We start from the raw sequence: 13,068 nt of genomic DNA on the forward strand, positions 1-13,068 counted from the left end.
CTGCCATGATTAAGACGGACTTTTGACCTGCTTGTACATAGCTTCAAAGGGGCAATAAATCTTGTAAATATGGCTGAATTCCGGGACTCTTATCTTTGCTAGCACTCACAACTAATTGCTGACAGCATCCATTTTTTTTTAATTATTTTTTTAGGAGTGTAAGTGAAATTTTATTGGGAGGGGATAGCAGTTGAACAGCAGAAACTGAAGAGTAAGAAGAATCCCTGTATTTAAAACACTCAGTAGCTCCTGCTGAACACACATATAGGAAGCCACTCTGCCATGCTTCCCATTTGGCCCCAGACACCCCACATCCTACAGAAACGAATACACAGTAGCACAGGAAAGTCAAATCACCAAGAAACCACTGCAGAATAAAAAGGGAATGTGGAGAATTGAACTGTGTTGAACACTCTTTAGTTGCATTAACTACATTTTCATTTCATCACTGTAATACAAATAAATAAATAAATAAATACCCCACCACAGTTGCTTGCAGGAACTGGTTCAGATTTCTTTTTAAATACCAGAAACTTTAGTCCGCTACATAAGTGTTTGGAAGTTACTTATGTTTATATGGAAATTAAGCCAGTGTTAATACTTTTCTACAGCAGTAAACGCACACCAGGAAGGCCAGGACAAAACACAAATCAAGGAATGGAGTTTTCCCAAAGCTGCAGTGTGAAAGGACTATAAATTGATTTCCATACACATGGCTGGCTTCTCTTTGCTGTAGGAAATCCAAGCGGAGCTGTAAGGAATGAGACATGTAAAAAGGTTTCTTGAGAAGGGGAATGACACTCCATATGCAGTTTAGTTTTCTGCACCTTCTGAGGCATCACATTCTTCTCCTGCGCTGTCTGATGTCCATAATGTGAGGTTGTCTCTAAGCAACTGCATGATGAGAGCGCTGTCTTTGGACAAGTCTTCATTCAGCGTATCAAGTTCTGCAGTGGCTCCATCAAAAGCTGTCTTTGCCAATGTGCAAGCCAGCTCTGGGTTGTTGAGGATCTCATAGGAAAATACGGAAAAGTTAAGCGCTAAGCCTAAACGAATTGGATGTGTGGGTTGCATCTCTTTCTTGCTGATGTCAAATGCCTCCTGATAAGCCGCCTGTGAATTTTCTATTGTTTGTTTTCTGTCATCTCCGCTGGCAACCTCCGCCAGGTATCGAAAGTAGTCTCCCTTCATCTTCAGATAGAACACCTTGCTCTCTGGGTTAGTTGCATTAGCTATTAAGTACTTGTCCAGCAACTGCAGAACTGTAGTGCAGATGGACTTAAGTTCAAACTCCACTTTCTCTCGGTAGTCCTTGACAAGCTGCATCTTCTTGTCATTTCCGTCAGTCTTCTGCTCAATGCTAGAGATCACTCACCAAGCAGAGCGTCTTCCCCCAACCACATTCTTGTACGCCACAGCGAGAAGATTGCGTTCTTCATTGGATAATTCAGCACCTTGCTCTGTCACTGCCTTCATGCAGGTAGCCAGGAACATCCTATGGCCTTCTGGGAGGAGGCTTGGGCAGCAGCCACAGCGGTGCAGGGGGGAGATTCTGCAAGAAAGAAGGGATCTTTAAAGCAGAGGATCTTTAAAGGGATCTCTAAACGCTAAAGGTTGCTTCCCCCTGTCCCATTACCTCCGAGGCAGGTTTCCTCCACCTGGGCTCCAGTCCCTCCTGGGATCCGGCGGCTCCGAGGCTGAGTCGTTCCCTCGCTGCAAAGCAAAGGAGACATCAGCCGGCGCTCCCAGCCAGGCTAGCCCCAGTCTGGGGCAGGAGGGTGGGGGACCTGGGAAGGGGGCATTTCCTCCTACCTGATCTTACAAGTTCCCCAAACCTGGCCTCCGCCTCCGTACGGGCGTCTTGGATCCGCCCCGGCCGGCCTTGCTCAGAAGCAGCAGCCAAGGTTTCCTCCCTCTCTAAAATCACTCGAGATGTTCTTCGAATTGGAGGAAACCTTGTCTGCTGCTTCTGCGGCAGGCAGGGCCGGGGAGGAGCCATGCCCACACGGAGACGGGGCAGTGGGGAACCGGCGCGAGGGTCCTCAGCCCGGAACCGCCGGGATGGTATCTTGCTCTTCGTCCCGGGAGCCGGATCTGAAGCCTCATCCCTGGAGAAATTAGGAAAAATATGGGCTAAGAAGGCAAAGAAAGAACCTGAAATGCAATATATTTCTGCCAACTCTATGCCTAAACTGAAGCCCAAACACGGAGAGCTATCTATTTCCCAAAATATTTAGCTATGGACTAGCAGGTATAGATTCATGCAGTTCTGAAGGAAGGAAGGACGTATGGGGTGGGGAGAATTCTGGGATGCATCTCCACAGAACCCTTCCCAAGCAGAGCCAGATTGCCCAATGGGCAGAGCAGGCACCGGCCCTCGGCCCCTGCAACAACGGATCGCCATAAATATTCTTGGTTTTGCGTAATAAAATTGGATTGTTAATATTTCTGGTTGGTAGAATCAAATCACAGCATACCTGCACATTCGGAGTTTCCCCCTTGCACCGCTGGGCTGCTGCTGCCTCTGGTGGTGGGGGTGGGCCGGAGCCTTGGGCTTTCCTCCCAAACCATGGCCCTGGGAGAGACAAAGGACATTGTATTTTCCTGGCATAAGCATCCACTCTAGGGCACCGGGGTCCCCTGGGCCCTCCCCAATTATTTGGGGCTGGAGTGAGGCGGGACTGCTCCCCACCCCCACCCAACCCTATATGGCACATGTGGGGAGTGGGTTCCCCATGGAATTAACATACCTCAACTTGCAGCGCTTCCCCACGGTGCTGAACTTGCCTTCCATTTTGAGAAGCTGTGAGACAGAAAGGAAAAAAAAAACAGAGGAAGTTAGCAACCAGTTATTCATAACAGAAAATATCTTCTGGGGTCCACAGCTGAGGACCTGCCAAGCTATCAACAGCTGTGGACAAGGCAAGCCAGGGAGCCAGGCCACACGAATCAGGGACGGGTGAGGCTAATAATAATAATAATAATGTTTTTATTTAATACTTTTATTTTGCTTTAAACCAATATAGATAAATATAATCAACCAAAATTACAAAAGAAAAATCCTTAAGAATAATAATAATAATGAAAAAAGCTAAAAACAACTACAAAAAATATCAAAGTACATGGCATAGAACATAAGCCATTATGGGAAAGAAAAAAGGTAAAGGAAAAAAGAAGGAGGAGGAAGGAAAAAAAGAAAAAAAAGGGGGGGGGAGAAAAAAAAGAGAAAAAGAGGAAGATGAGTCAAAACACAAAAAGACTCGTCTATTGTACGCTTCCGTCAAGGTCACAAAAGATTATTATTCTTATCAATTCTCTCTATCTGCATTCCATTGAATCCCTCATCTTGGTATCAGGGAACATTTCCCTATGCGGTATCATTCTAAACATAACCTTGATGAACCCTTATACCCTAGATAATTATTTAGACATTCCCATTCTTCTTTCACCATCTTTTTAGGTTTATCTCTTATTGCATCTGTCAGTTTGCGAGCTCCAAGTACTCGCACAATTTGACTACCCATTCATCTTTAGTGGGTGTTTGTTATCTTTCCAGTGTTTTGCCACTATAACCCTTGCTGCTGACGTTGCTTACACAAATAACCTGGTTTTATTTTTGCGAATATTATCTGAAACCATTCCTAGCAAAAATTCTTCCGGTTTCTTGTTAAATGTAGTTTCTATCAATCACTTTATCTCTTCATAAATCATATTCCAAAATCTTTGTATCTCTAGACAGGACCACCACATATGGTAGTAATTAGAATGTTATTTCTATGGGCCTCGGAGCTCCCCTTACCTTTAGAATTCATTTCTCTAAACCTTCTTCAGAGTCTATCACCAACATCTGACAGGCATCCCTCTTGCAGGGCAATTATAAGGCTTGCTTGCAAAGCAGCACTTTGTGACATCAGCTGGCAAACAGGGGCCAGGCTGCTGGGTTGTCAGGCAGATGAATTAAGAAAAATAAAATCAGGGGGGAGGTCAAAGTGTGCTTGTTTTCTCCTGCTCCAGAAGCTCTCACAACCTGAAGCCGTGGCTTCAAGCTCCAAAAAGGAGATTCCGACTCAACTTCAGGAAGAACTTTCTGAGAGCAAGAGCTGTTTGACAGGGGGAAGAAATCCCTTAGGAGCCAGTAGATTTTCCTTATCCTGGGTTAACATGTATGGGTGGCATGGCTATCTAGGCCATGATAAGGTTAAATTTCACAAAGGATTCTTAAATCACATTGTGAAAAAAACATTCTATGAGGTTTGGGAGGGAAGCAAAAAGTCAGTAGTCACTAAAACACCCTGGTGGCTTTCACTGATGGAATCTCCAGCCGTACATAGGAAAAATATGAACAGGGACTGGTTAACATATAGGGACTTAGTAGAGGAAATAAGTAGTGACCCAAAATTAAAGGACCTAGGAGAATTGAAAAAGATAAAACATGGTTGGAATATTATCAGTTAAAAGCCACATTTGAAAAGGATAAAAGGACTAAGGGATTTGATAAATAGATATATATCTTATTTAGAGAAAGACATTTTATATAGTAACCAGAAGACACTTTAAAAAATCTATAAATAATTATTGAATTGGCAAAGGAAAGAGGAAGATATTTAAAAAGTTATAACAAAATGGGAGGCAGATCTGGGACATAGGATTGAATCCGATAAATGGAAGGAATCATGGAGTAAAAATATAAAATTTACGGCTTGCTATCTTATAAGAGAATATCTTATGAAAACATATTATAGATGGTATTTGACTCCTGTAAAATTGGTGAAAATAAACAAATCATATAAAGGTGCAAGGAGCATGTAGGAACATACTATCACATGTTGTGGTGTTGCTCAGGGATACAAAAATTTTGGAATATGATTTACGAAGAGATAAAAAGATTGATAGAAATTACATTCAGCAAGAAGCCAGATGAATTTCTACTAGGAATTGTTTCAAATAACATCCCTAAAAACAAATTCAGGTTATTTATGTATGCGACGTCAGCAGCAAGGATTATTGTGGCAAAACATTGGAAAGATGCACACGCACCTCCTAAAGAAGAACGGTGAGCTTTCGCGATGATAAAGAAGGAGGTGGGGTTGCCGGCGGCACGCCCCTTCCCCACATTCCCGGAGGCAGCCCCCGCGATCCCTAAGGGAATCCCCGCCCGTGTCATACCCCGGGCCAGCCAATCGGCTGGCTCCGGGGGCGGGGCCTCGGCTATTTAAACCTGCTGCAGCCGAGGCTCCTCCTCTTTTCCTCCGCGGCTGCAGCAGACCCGCTTTGGGATGCGCTTGGTATTTTAGATTCTGTCGCTTGTTTCCTTGGTCTTTCCTGGGCTCCTTTTCCCTCTCCTTTTTCGGTTTACTCCTTCTGCAGCGCGTTCGAAGAGCGGACTTTAGATCAATCTTCTGGTTTTTTAAGCCCTCCATTCAAAGGCTCTGTCTTACTTGCGGGTTATACAAGTATTATACAAGTATATCTGTAACGCGGGTGGCTGCAGCCCCCGGGTGAGGTTGGTGACGGGGGTTTTTTTAACATGGTGTGTGGTGGTTGTTCAAAATTTTCCTTGCACGAGTGAAAGGGGAGGCAGCTTGTAAAAGGGGACCAGGGTTGAAAGTGTAGGCAGCTCATTTCGCGCTTTAACATTCTCAGGGTTTTAACCTTGATTGTGTCGTTTATTCTAAATTTTCCTTGCACGAGGCTAGGCTGCTACATTGTTGTGATTCCCATGGCTGGCTCCCGGGTCTACAGGGGAGAATCTATTATTGTAGCAAGTTGTTTCTTTTCCTTTTGTATTTTATATTCTTTGTTTTTTGTATGTCTTGAAAGTTAAATAATGCTTTAAAAGAAAAAGAAAGAAAAAAGAAAAGAGGAGATTCCGACTCAACTTCAGGAAGAACTTTCTGACAGCAAGAGCTGCTTGACAGTGGGAAGAAATCCCTCAGGAGGCAGTGGACTCTCCTTCCTTGAAGGTTTTTCAGCAGAGGTTGGATGGCCGTCTGCCATGGATGCTGTCGTGGGGCCCATTGTGTAAATAATGTATATAAAGGAGACAGTTCGGGGAAACTCCCATTCCTCATTACTATGAGCTGAATAAAGAGCATGAAATCCACACTCGACTCCGAGAGTATCTTTCAGATGCTTTAGCTGAGACTCCTGCATTGCAGGGGGTTGGTCTAGATGACCCTCAGGGTCCCTCCCAACTCGGCAATTCCATGTTGAAAAGGGCATCCAATGAGCTTTTAAAGCCCATAATGTTCCACAAACGATCTGGGGCATTGCAGCTTCCCTCTCACGGACCTACAATCCCCAGAACCCCTGACAAACTACAATTCCCAGGATCGTTTGGGGGAAGAAACCTGCTTTTTAGAACAGGGATGAGGAACCTGCAGCTTTCTTTCCCTGGTTTCCTAGGAACCAAGAACTGAAAGCTCAAGTACTTGTAACAGGGTGGTTTCAGGGAGCAGGGTGGCTGGGGAAACTCCCTGCCCCAGGTGATCAAAGGAAGAGGTCCCTCTCACTGTGGGTTGGGGAGCTGCTGGTACGTCACTAGAGGGCGTTCCAGAGGTACCTCTTTCCTACAATGGCCTCCTTCTGGGGCGAGGCTTGGGCAGCAGCCACAGTGGTGCAGGGCGGAGATCCTGCAAGAAAGAAGGGATCTTTAAAGCAGGGGAGAACTCACGCTAAGGGCTGCTTCCCCCTGTCCCATTATCTCCTTCCCCCTGTCCCATTATCTCCTTCCCCATCCTTCCCCCTGTCCCATTACCTCCGAGGCAGGTTTCCTCCACCTGGGCTCCAGTCCCTCCCGGGATCCGGCGGCTCCGAGGCTGAGTCGTTCCCTCGCTGCAAAGCAAAGGAGACATCAGCCGGCGCTCCCAGCCAGGCTAGCCCCAGTCTGGGGCAGGAGGGTGGGGGACCTGGGAAGGGGGCATTTCCTCCTACCTGATCTTACAAGTTCCCCAAACCTGGCCTCCGCCTCCGTACGGGCGTCTTGGATCCGCCCCGGCCGGCCTTGCTCAGAAGCAGCAGCCAAGGTTTCCTCCCTCTCTAAAATCACTCGAGATGTTCTTCGAATTGGAGGAAACCTTGTCTGCTGCTTCTGCGGCAGGCAGGGCCGGGGAGGAGCCATGCCCACACGGAGACGGGGCAGTGGGGAACTGGAGCGAGGGTCCTCAGCCCGGAACCGCCGGGATGGTATCTTGCTCTTCGTCCCGGGAGCCGGATCTGAAGCCTCATCCCTGGAGAAATATGGGCTAAGAAGGCAAAGAAAGAACCTGAAATGCAATATATTTCTGCCAACTTTTGAGATTTCATAAGATTTCTCAACCTAGCTCTGGTGTTAATGTTTTTGGGGTAGCATTTCTAAAGAAGAAGAAGAAGAAGAAGAAGAAGATGGCAAGAATAAGCACAACACGACCTTGTTTGAGATCTAGGTGGTCCTGGACAGCTGTATGCCTAAACTGAAGCCCAAACATGGAGAACTATCTATTTCCCAAAACATTGGCTTCGTCCTGGTCGGCCTAGCTCAGAAGCAGCAGCCAAAGTCTCCTCCCTCTCCGAAATAACTCGAGATGCGGTTTTAATGGGAGGGAACTTTGGCTGCTGCTTCTGCGCCAAACAGGGCCGGGAAGGAGCAAGAGCTGGGTATTTTTGTCCTTTTCAGCTGAAAAGCAGGAGAAAAGGGAAAATGGTCAAGGACAATGGGAGTTGTAATCGAGCGTCACCTGTAGGAGGGCCGCAGTTCCCAAAACCGCCTTATTAGTGTAAGTCTTTTTACAGAAATGCCTCCACAGCATGAACACGTACACTCAACTTGTAGTGTGTTCTCCCCACTACATGCAAATTTCCCCTTCCTCTTACCTGTTCTTTTCATGGGAGGCTTTGGCAGCAGCCACAGTGGTGCACAAAGGAGATATATGCGTTTCCTGCATACAGATAACATCCCATTTCCCCCCCCCCCCTTTAATATACACTCTATATCTTTTACGTTTACTATTAAAACCTTTTACATTCCATGAACTACATTTTAACAACATACTTCTTTATTAAATTAAAGTGGTCTCTCTGTATCTAATACTGTATAGTTTCTAAATTTGTATTTAAAAACCTTAATAAATATTTATATATATATATAAAAATACTGTATAGTTTCAACCAGAAAAAAAAATCCGATGTCTGTTAATCACGTTGTTTGTAGTAGGAAATTTCAGTCTCCAAAAGATTTTAGTATCTTCTACAGTGGTCTTCTTTTGGAGGGAGGCTTGGGCAGCAGCCACAGCAGTGGAGGTGGGAGATCCTGCAAGAAAGAAGGGATCTTTAAAGCAGGGAAGAACTTGACGTTAAGGGCTGTTTGGGGATAAGAACCCCTGAACATGTGAATGGTCTGTCACAGACCAAACACCAGAGACAGAACGTCACCTGGGACACCCATTCAGCTGTCACACCCACCCCAGGAACTTAAAGAAGATGTTCCATTATTTTAATGTTGTATTTTATTTTTGTTTTTAAGTTGTAATCATTCATCTTGTTTTTATTATTGCTTGTAAGCCGCTCTGAGCCCGGCCTTGGCTGGGGAGGGCGGGGTATAAATAAAAAATTATTATTATTATTATTACTGCTGAGCCTACAAGAGCTGCCTTTTGGCAGGAACAATCTGATTGACCCCCTGCTTGGAGGTTTCCCACAGGCTTCTGGGTGGCTCCTGGGAGAAGAGGATGCTGGACGAGTTGAGCCCTTGGTCTTATCCAGCAGGCCGTTCTTAGGTGTTTCATAAGCCCCCCCCTCCTTCCCCCTGCCCCTGTACCTGCGACTCATCTGTCCTTTTCCTGGGCTCCATTCCCTTCAGGGAGGTGGTTCCCAGGCTGCTGCTTTCTCTCGCTGCAAAGCAAACGAAGGTATCAGCAGGTGCCTAGCTCCCCTCCAAGATAGCACCAGTCTGAGGCATGAGGGCCAGGGACATGGGAGGGAAGCATTTTCTCCTACCTCATCTTAGAAGCTTTCCCCACTTGGCCTCCGTACGGGCATCTGGGCTCCATCCCGGCTGGCGTAGCTCAGAAGCAGCAGCCAAAGTCTCCTCTCTCACAGAAATTAGCTGAGCAGCTGTCTTAATGGGAGGAAGCTTTGGCTGCTGCTTCTGCGCCAATCAGGGCCGGGAAGGAGCCATGCCCCACAGAGAAGGGGCAGTGGGGAAGAGGCGAGAGGGATGGCAACCAGGAACCACAGGGATGTCCTCTGGTCCTTTATCAAAACCCCGCGACGGTTTGAATCCTCGTGCCGGGGTGAGCTCCCGTTGCTCGGTCCCTACTCCTGCCAACCTAGCAGTTCGAAAGCACGTCAAAGTGCAAGTAGATAAATAGGTCCTGCTCCGGCGGGAAGGTAAATGGCATTTCCGTGTGCTGCTCTGTTTTGCCAGAAGCAACTTAGTCATGCTGGCCACAGGACCCAGAAGCTGTCTGCGGACAAACGCCGGCTCCCTCGGCCAGTAAAGCGAGATGAGCGCCGCAACTGGACCTAACGGTCAGGGGTCCCTTTACCTTTACCTTAAGTTAGCAAAAATGTGTAGAACAAGGGCAAATAACTGCTGGAAATGTCAAGAAAAAGAAGGTACCTTTTACCATATGTGGTGGTCATGTAAAGTAATAAAAAGCTTTTGGGAGATGATATATAATGAAATGGGGGGGGGGAGTTTAAAATAATATTTGTTAAAAAACCAGAAGCTTTTCTATTAGGAGTTATTTTCTAGTTGGTCATCTTTCTATAACTTTGGGCACATGTTCCAAGAGTTCCCTTACGCTTAAACCTGGAACCAGCTGCCCCTGTGGCTTCGCCAAATTTCGATGACACGGGGAAAGGTTTGCCAGCAGTTTCACTCACAAGAGGGGCGGAAATACAGCTTGTAAGACATATTCCACTTTTTCATGTTTGACCTAATCACACGCTTGGCGACATGGATGTAATCAGCATTTACATGTAGCTCTGAGCCAGTCATTGCAGAGGTTCAGCCCCAAACATTTTGCTGTATCAGTTGAAGGATCCCCACCCGATTCCACATGCAGAAGGCAAGTGGACTGGCAGTTGAATTCATGGCTGTGGGCTCACGATACCTCTAAAGCACATTTGAAGAACATTTCCCGCTTGGACTACTGCAATGCGCTCTACGTGGGGCTACCTTTGAAGGTAACTCGGAAACTACAACTAATCCAGAACGCGGCAGCCAGACTGGTGACTGGGGGCGCCACCGAGACCACATAACACCGGTCTTGAAAGACCTACATTGGCTCCCAGTACGTTTCCGAGCACCATTCAAAGTGCTGGTGTTGACCTTTAAAGCCCTAAACGGCCTCGGCCCAGTATACCTGAAGGAGCGTCTCCAACCCCATCGTTCTGCCCAGATGCTGAGGTACAGTGCCGAGGGCCTTCTGGCGGTTCCCTCACTGCGAGAAGCAAAGCTACAGGGAACCAGGCAGAGGGCCTTCTCGGTAGTGGCACCCACCCTATGGAATGCCCTCCCATCAGATGTCAAAGCGATAAACAACTATCTGACTTTTAGAAGACATCTTAAGGCAGCCCTGTTCAGGGAAGTTTTTATGTGTGATATTTTAGTGTATTTTTGGTTTCTATGGAAGCCGCCCAGAATGGCTGGGGAAACGCAGCCAGATGGGCAGGGTACAAGTAATAAATTATTATTATTATTATTATTATTATTATTATTATTATTATTATTATTCAAATAATTCTGGGCGCTGTAGTTTACCCCACAGAGTTACAATCCCAAGCAAACTGATGGTGCCCAGAATTCTTTGAAGGGGGAGATGTGCTTCAGATGTGCTATATAGTGTACACACAGCCTTAATTCAATGTTGGTGACAGAGCAATGTGCTCCGCTGTGCTGGAAGGTAGTAGGCTGGCTAGCTTAGAGCAGTGTTTCCCAACCTTGGGTCTCCAGCTGTTTTTGGACTACAACTCCCATCATCCCTTGCTAGCAAGACCAATGGTCAGGGATGATGGGAATTGTAGTCCAACAGCAGCTGGAGACCCAAGGTTGGGAAACACTGGCTTAGAGGGCACAGGACAGGCCTCCAGTATCTGGCCACTCCCTCCATTGCAGGGAGGGCAGCTGCCTTACTCTGCCTAATAGAAGGACCGGCCCCGCTTATTTGTACGATGTTGCCAGTGTCACGATGAGGCATCTAATCATAAGCCTGCATTTTTATCAAAGCATATATATATTTTATTAAGGCTTGCTTGTATTTAAAATGAGCTTTAAAAAGGATTTTCAAATGTTTCATGCCAGGCAGAAAGAACCTTGGCAAGATGTTTTTCCTCCTAAGACAAGGGGGCCCCCCTGATTTATAGCAGGAAAAACAATTCTCAAAGTCATAAAAAAAGGAATTACAGACAACTGACCTTGCAGATTGCAAAACACCATTAGGAATGAGGAAAATGATACCATGGGGCCTCTCTTAAACCTTGAGTTGTATTTTCAAAGGCCAGGAGCAAATGGGGAAAAACATTTAGCTGACAGAAAAGAGAGCATTTTTGAAAAGTCTTTTCTAAAGCTGTTTCTTTCTTAAACTGAGAGAGTTAAAAAGGTTAAATGTGTTAAATATTGGGAAAGGCAACTGGCTTGGCTGTAGAAGGAGTAGCTTCTTTCTATTTTATTTTGAGGCTGGAGAGGAGGGTGAAAGGGGGAGGTGCAAACTGAAGAGGCTTCTTTTAAAAGCTGTTTTTTTTACTGAGTTCCTTCCTTTTCACTTTGAGAAGCTTTATTCTTTTAAAAGGCTACATATGATAAATGTATGAAATATATTAGCTTAAATATATTGGCTTAAATGTAATTATGCAAAGGATTTAAGAAATGCTAGATTCTTATTTCATAGAGTCATATTGTAATAGGAGACCAGAGGGGCAAATGAGCCCAGCCTCCTGCTAGACAGGAGACGCCATAGAGCACTCTTGATATATAGTTGTCAGGCATTTGTTTAGAAACCTTCAATTGAAGGAAATCTTTCAATGTTGATGTGAACTCAAGATCCTTGACATCTGTTGAAGATAAAAATGTAAGATTAACCATTTGTTTTAGAAGGCAATAGGGCAAGGAGGGCAAGAGGTGAGCTGGTAATTAAGATTCCATGTAAGATATATTATTACTTATTTGTCATTTATATATAGCTCTTTGTCTCCCATATAAGGACAGAAGGAAGTGGGTGTATCTTTTGTGATTGGTTCTAGCAAACAGCCAATAGGAATTTCAACCAGGCTGATTGGACAGAGGCAGCCACAGGAGGAGCAAAGGGGGCTGGATTAAGGAAATATAAGTGCTGGCCAGGATGGCAGGAGGCCAGGCCAGAGCTTGGTAACCATGTACCACTGTGCCTCTTATTTATTTGTCTGACAAATAAATTACTATTTTAATTTCTCTATTGCTGCGTTGAATATTTCATTCCAGCTAAGCGTTAACCACAAGCAGGGTGCTACATTTTATGGTGCCCCTGTGACTCGGATAAGTGGTCTGCTGGAACGCAGCCCCTTCGCCCTACTGGGCAGGGTACAAGAAAGAGGATCTCTAAACTGCTTACCCAGCGCGCACTGGTAATTTTTTCCAGGGGAACGCAGAAGTCTCGTCTGTCTCATACCCTGCTCACTGGCGGCGACGGACCGGGGGGAAACAGGGAACCAACCAAGGGTAAGTGCACAAAGGGATTTTTGGCCCTCCAATTAATTGGGAGGAAGAGAAGTCTTGATCAAACTTCTGCGTCTCAGTAAGGGGAAACTGAGTACGCTAGGTGGTTGGGTACATCAGATGGTGATCTGGTGGAGGAAAAGGGAAAATTGGGAGGTAGAGTGTGGTGAAGTATCCAGTGCATTGTATGTGTGAGAAAGTACAGAGCAATCTGTAGCTGACCTGAGTGTGGAGTGGGCAGTACTTCGGTTCCTAGTAAGGCGACTTCACTAGGCAAGGAAACCCACAAAGCGCGTCTGTGAGTGACTGAGTGGATACTTCACAGGGCCATACAATGGGAGTTGGGGGTTCAAAGGGGGGAAATACACCTCTTGATTGTATGTTAAATAATTTTA

At 45.8% G+C, this 13,068-nt stretch overlaps 1 protein-coding gene and 1 pseudogene across 2 annotated transcripts in view; both read right to left on the bottom strand.

Annotated features, from left to right (window-relative positions):
* The window catches only part of LOC309328256 (uncharacterized protein), a gene marked incomplete at its 5' end in the record, with an annotated part of 174,132 nt that overhangs the window by 89,547 nt on the left and 71,517 nt on the right, over positions 1 to 13,068 (bottom strand). The gene's annotated exons all lie outside the window — the stretch shown is intronic.
* Positions 394 to 1,509, bottom strand: LOC309326401 (14-3-3 protein theta pseudogene; annotated as a pseudogene). The gene has a single exon. The product of its transcript is annotated as a 14-3-3 protein theta pseudogene (transcript).

This window comes from Podarcis erhardii (genome assembly GCF_964252035.2).
Source record: "Podarcis erhardii genome assembly, chromosome: 13".
In the NCBI taxonomy this organism is placed as follows: Eukaryota; Metazoa; Chordata; class Lepidosauria; order Squamata; family Lacertidae; genus Podarcis; species Podarcis erhardii.